Source organism: Gymnoscopelus braueri, assembly GCF_963280865.1.
Source record: "Gymnoscopelus braueri genome assembly, chromosome: 1".
Classification (NCBI taxonomy): Eukaryota; Metazoa; Chordata; class Actinopteri; order Myctophiformes; family Myctophidae; genus Gymnoscopelus; species Gymnoscopelus braueri.
Window position 1 is genome coordinate 47296382 of NC_137603.1, and position 5459 is coordinate 47301840.

The 5459-nt window shown below is 40.0% G+C and overlaps 1 protein-coding gene across 5 annotated transcripts in view; it reads right to left on the bottom strand.

The window, feature by feature from the left end:
- Positions 1-3773: 3773 nt before the first annotated feature.
- Positions 3774-5459, bottom strand: part of zdhhc1 (zDHHC palmitoyltransferase 1) — a 20801-nt gene continuing 19115 nt past the window's right edge. For all 5 annotated transcript variants that reach the window (XM_080437028.1, XM_080437027.1, XM_080437026.1 and 2 more), the window contains exon 12: positions 3774-5459. This exon is cut by the window's right edge. The gene's annotated coding sequence lies outside the window, so the exon portion shown is untranslated.

The following is a 5459-nucleotide window of genomic DNA, read 5'->3' on the forward strand; positions in this document are numbered from 1 at the left end:
CCAACGTATATCTATTTAAAGCTAAGACTAAATCAAGTTCCACTTGGCTTGTGTAGTATTGCACTGGGAGATTAGCAGCATTTTAGAGGGCAATACAATAGCCTATATATTTGTATGCTAAGTTTGGTTAAGTAACCATTTATTTTTAGATTGTACTTAAAGGATGAAAGGACGTAGCAAGTAGGACAATCTTTTATGGCCAAATAGAAGGTTATTCCATCATGTCGATTGTCGAACAACCCTTTACTGAGCCGATCTACAAGCTCACTCACAACCCTGCTATTATCAATGAAAAATCTTGAACAATAAATGTTTTTTAAACATTTTACGTAGGCCTACACACATTTTGAATGGGAGTCCCTGGCACGAAATATTTTCAGATCTGTGGCCTACAACTTGGGTTGGGGGGTCCTGGACAAGAAAAAGTCGCTTATAATAAGCAGACATGGCAACGCTGCCCGAGAGAGCGGCTAGATCCCATAGCTCGGGGTTGCGGCTGCGCTTAATTGTGACTGGCTTGTTTAGTTCAAGAAGCAATAAAATTAAATGCTACATGTTGATTTAATTATATAAAACAATCAGTTAGTATCGGTTTTAAATTGAAACACCACAAAAATAGCTATGTATTTGGTAAAATGGCACCAAACAAACTATAGCAAAGGGAAATGTAATGACAGTTGGTCTGACTCAGAGCCATAAAGCTCTGGACATACATTCATTAAAGTGGGGTAAAATGGACATTAGTTATGAGTAATGACCGCGTGCATGTTTTAATCAATATATTAATTCATTAGTGATTTCCCCCCAAAGAACAAAGAGTGCTTCAGTTCAATGGGTGAAGACAAAATGTGAGTACTTCTTCCGCCACTGCAGTTCAATGGGTGAAGACTTGCTCACGAAGTTAAAACAGGAACATGAAGACTCTTCATAGCCCATGAAGGACAGTTGGGAATAGTGGGAACCAAACAGCATCTCAGAACCAAGGTTTGGTGGCCTGGCATGGAGAAGGCAGCCGAGAAATACTGTAAGGCATGTCATGGATGTCAAATTGTAGCCAGACATGACCCACCAGAACCGTTGAGATCTACAAGCCTGCCAGATGGTCCCTGGCAAGATGTTGCCATAGATCTGCTAGGACCACTGCCAACTAATCACTCCATACTTGTGGTGGTAGATTACTACAGTCGCTACTATGAGTATGACATTATAACTTCCACAACTGCAGAGAAGGTCATTGACAGTCTGGAGTCTATTTTTAGCAGGCATGGGCTTCCGGTTTCCTGCAGATCGGACCAGGGACCCCAGTTCAAGTCTGAATTATTCAAGGAGTACTGTGAAACAAATGGAATCACACACGTGAAGACAACACCGAAATGGGCTCAAGCAAATGGAGAAGTTGAGCGTCAGAATTCATCACTGATGAAAAGAATAAGGATTGCTCAAGCAGAAGGACTGGACTGGAAACGTGAACTGAGAAAGTATGTGACTGTGTACCGGAGCATAGAACATGCTACTACTGGAAAGAGCCCTGCTGAGCTACTCTTTAACAGGAAGATGAGGGGAAAGTTGCCAGATCTCTGTGGATCATACACAGCATCACTGGAAGTACGTGATAGAGATGCAGAGCAAAAGGGAAAAGCAAAGCTATATGCTGATGAACGACGGGGAGCTACTCGAAGGTGGACATTGGAGACACCGTGCTCATACAGCAGGACAAGGTGGACAAGTTCACCACACCATTCAACGCAACACCACACAAAGTTGTGAGCAAGACAGGAAATCAGGTTGTGGTTGAATCACCAACAGGAGCAAGATACCAGAGAAACACCACACATGTGAAAAGATATGTGACCAACAGGCCTACGGGGGCACACGACACACCGGAGGAGACACAGTGGACTGAGGACAGTGCACTTGACGTGGACACACATGCACAGACTAATGTCACTCACACACCACAACACACTCAGATGTCAGAGGTGCCAAAGGCCAGACCTCAAAGGGTGACAAAACCACCTGAAAGGCTCAGTGACTTTGTGCTGACCTGAGCTGAATTGCACTGTAAAAAGAAAAAAAAAAAGAAAAAAAGGGTATTGTGCATTGTTTGAAAAAAGTATTGTGCATTGTTTGAAAAGCTATTATGCATTGTTTGAAAAAAAAAAAGTATTTTGTTCTAAGGGTCAGTACAGAGGTTGTTCAAGGTACAAGTTTATTTCCAAGGAAAAGGGAGATGTCATGTATTGGTTAGCCAGGTCACATGACCAGGAAACAGGTAACTGAAATGTATAGGACACACTATATGACGTAACCTGTTGTTATGATTGGGACCGGTGTTTGAGGAGCGGTCATTAATAAACGAACTAAAAGACACGAAGCTTTCTTTGTATATCTATGATTCAATTCAGGTTGCACTAACTATAAGGAGTAAGTTAGGCACACAACAATGAGGGAAAACAAAACTCTCTCTACTGGAGCATTGGTGATGGGGATGCTGAAGAGGAAGGATGCAACAGCAGTCAGATTTCGTGTTTTTGTGCCTTTAAGCAAGACTTCTCCAGAAGAGGAGCTCTTTCTCTCCACAATTCCCTGCTGGCGTGGCAGAGTCACACAGTACTCATCATACAGTTCACCCATGTTGGAGGAGCTCAGCACTGGCCTCCATTCCAAAGAAGGAATCAATTTGTCGTTGTTGGAGCTTTGTCTTGAGAGTAAACATGATATCATATAGCTCATTGGTTCTCAAAGTGGGGTCCTTGAGAGAGTTCCAGGGGGTCCCCAGCTAAATGATAGTTAGGAACCAAATTGACCCTTATGGGTCTGTAACTCTGAGAGTGTACAAATGGAACCAAATGGACCCGTTAGGGTCCATAAATTAACATTGATTTTACTATATAAATTGGGGTCCCAGAGATAGAAATGCTATAAAATGGGGGTCCGTAGCCTAATGCACATGTCAAGCTGGGGGTCCTTGAAATTAAAATGGTTGAAAATCACTGCTAGAGCCGTAAAAATCTTCTCTTATGGGGGTCCCTTTTCGAATGGGGGTCCGCGGGCTAATGAGTGTCAGGGTCCTTGACATGAAAAAGTTTGAGAACCACTGCCCTTCACCATCCTGATCCTTTTTAATCAGCTGCAATTGAAGAGGGGTTCCGCCCGTGAAATGGGTTAACTACTTCAATCATACTCTAGCAAGGAATTAGTTAAAAAGCCTTTAATTTGACGATTTAATATGTAGCCCTTTCGTCTAGAGGCTTTTTAAATAAGTCCTGGCTCGAGTGTGCTTGAAGTTTGCCCATTTGAAGGGACCCCTCTTCAATTAATGTTTTCCTTTGACTTGAATGTGAGAATGTGAAAACTCCTATTCAAGTATTTTTTTCACCAGCTAGAGGTTCACACTACGCTGGAAAAAATAATTACACCAGTCAGCCTCATGGTGGCGCTGTCGGCCTTTAACGCTTGAACCGTAGGTCGCGTAGAATCTAAATTTCTTCCCGGGATTCCTTGGATCATGTTTTTTATTGTATTTTTCAAAACAGACTTTTTGCTCCTCCTCATACAAATTGTGTTAAAAAAATCACAAAGATTGGTAGAATAAAAATATTTAGGCTTAATTTTGAATTTTTTAATATTTTGAATCGGCTCCCAAAGTGACAGTAGTTTTTTTTGTGTGCAAAAAAGGTCCAATCAACCCCAAATTTGACTCACATGTTGAGGGTCGTGTAATAAGACATGAAGGTCAGAGTAAATAAGAAAATCAGATTAAGATAAGAGTATTGACTTCATCAAGAATTTATTATCAGTGTATGTACTGAGTGATCCAATTAACAATGAAAACAACACATAAAATACACATACAATACTGACGTTTCCAAAAAAGTTGTATAAAATTAAGGAGTAAATATAGTGCCTGTAAGGGTGGGTTGCAAAAACAAGGATTAGTCCTAAACCAGTTGCTCAAAATTTTAAGGATGGCGTAAATGTAACCATTTAATTTAAACAGGAGTTTAATCTAGATGTATTCATATATCTTTCATATATATTCACTTTAAATGGGATATATTTTAAACAGGCTGCATCAAAGTTAGTCTCACAGTTCATTATAAACTATGAATTGGGGTGATTTAGCTAAATTAAGTTGGCAGTTTACCTATGTAAGGTAAAAAAGAGCATTTGAGGCAAATTTCTTGCAGGAAAATAAGGGATAGACTCAACCCACTTAAGTTTTACTAAGATCAATCAATACTTTTCTTCAATAGTATTGTTTTACCAAGGAAACAGTTACAATGATAAAAAGAAGAACTGAAGTTAGGATCAAGCATCAGATAAATGTTACTGTTCCACCAATAAGCCCTGATATTTATGCCAGTGGTTCTCAAAGTGGGGTCCGGGGACCCCCAGGGGCCCTTGAGGGGGTTCCAAGAGATCCCCAGCAAAATAAGTTAAAAAAAACATTATAAAATTCAGTTCAGTTCAATCACTTTAACCCTTATATACAGAGGCTATTTGAATAGTCGATCTACAAGCGAGTGATGTATAGGGACGCTAGGCTTCAAGTGGTTAGGTAAGATTTTAACCTCTCTCTTGACATTGACATGGTATCGGCTTGTATTCAGTCTTTCTGTCTGATTGTGATCGTGCTCAACTGATAAATAATTAAACAATGTTTTATCACTTATCCTCGATCATCTTCCTAAAGCCTATATCATTAAATAGGGTGACCAAACATAGTACTAATCTAAAATGTTTTAATCAGTGTTTAAGAAGAAATTGTGCTACAGTTAAAACATTTAACTCTGATTAACTAATCTTAGATTAGCTCTAAACTGTGTTTAATTTAATCCTTGTTGGTGCAACCCAGCCAATTAAAATAAAGATTGTACACAGGATTTGTTAACCTTTGGCATTCAACATTAAATAGGAATAAATAAGTGCATAAATACAAAAAGTGTTCAGTCTTTTTTGAGTTGTGCAATGCCACATACAGGTGATCATACTCAGATCAGATTCAAGATCAACAAACAGCTCCTCCTACAGGCTGATCAGGTATTCCACTAATCTAGAGGCTTGAGAAGTGTACTTGTGACCAGAGGGTGCCTGGTTCAAATCCCCAGACCAGGTGGGCTGGGAAAGTGAACCAAAAGTATTCTCCTCTCAGTCAAAGTGGCCTTTAGGCAAGGCACTTAAACCCCAACTGCTCCAGTAGAGCGGTTCACAAACTAGCAGTAGAACACTGTGGTTATAAGAGACCCGTATCCAGTAGAAGAATACTGTTGCACTGGGCAGGTCCCAAATCAATAGTAGAAGACTGTGTTTGTATGAATTAGTGTGCATGTGAAGCACGTGGTTGCTGCTTGTTATTTATACCCTGCCTATTGTAAAGCATGGTCCAGTCATTTTCGATACAAAAGGTCAAAAGTCATGTCAAGTTCAAGGACTTGCAGTTATCAATATAACTAAGA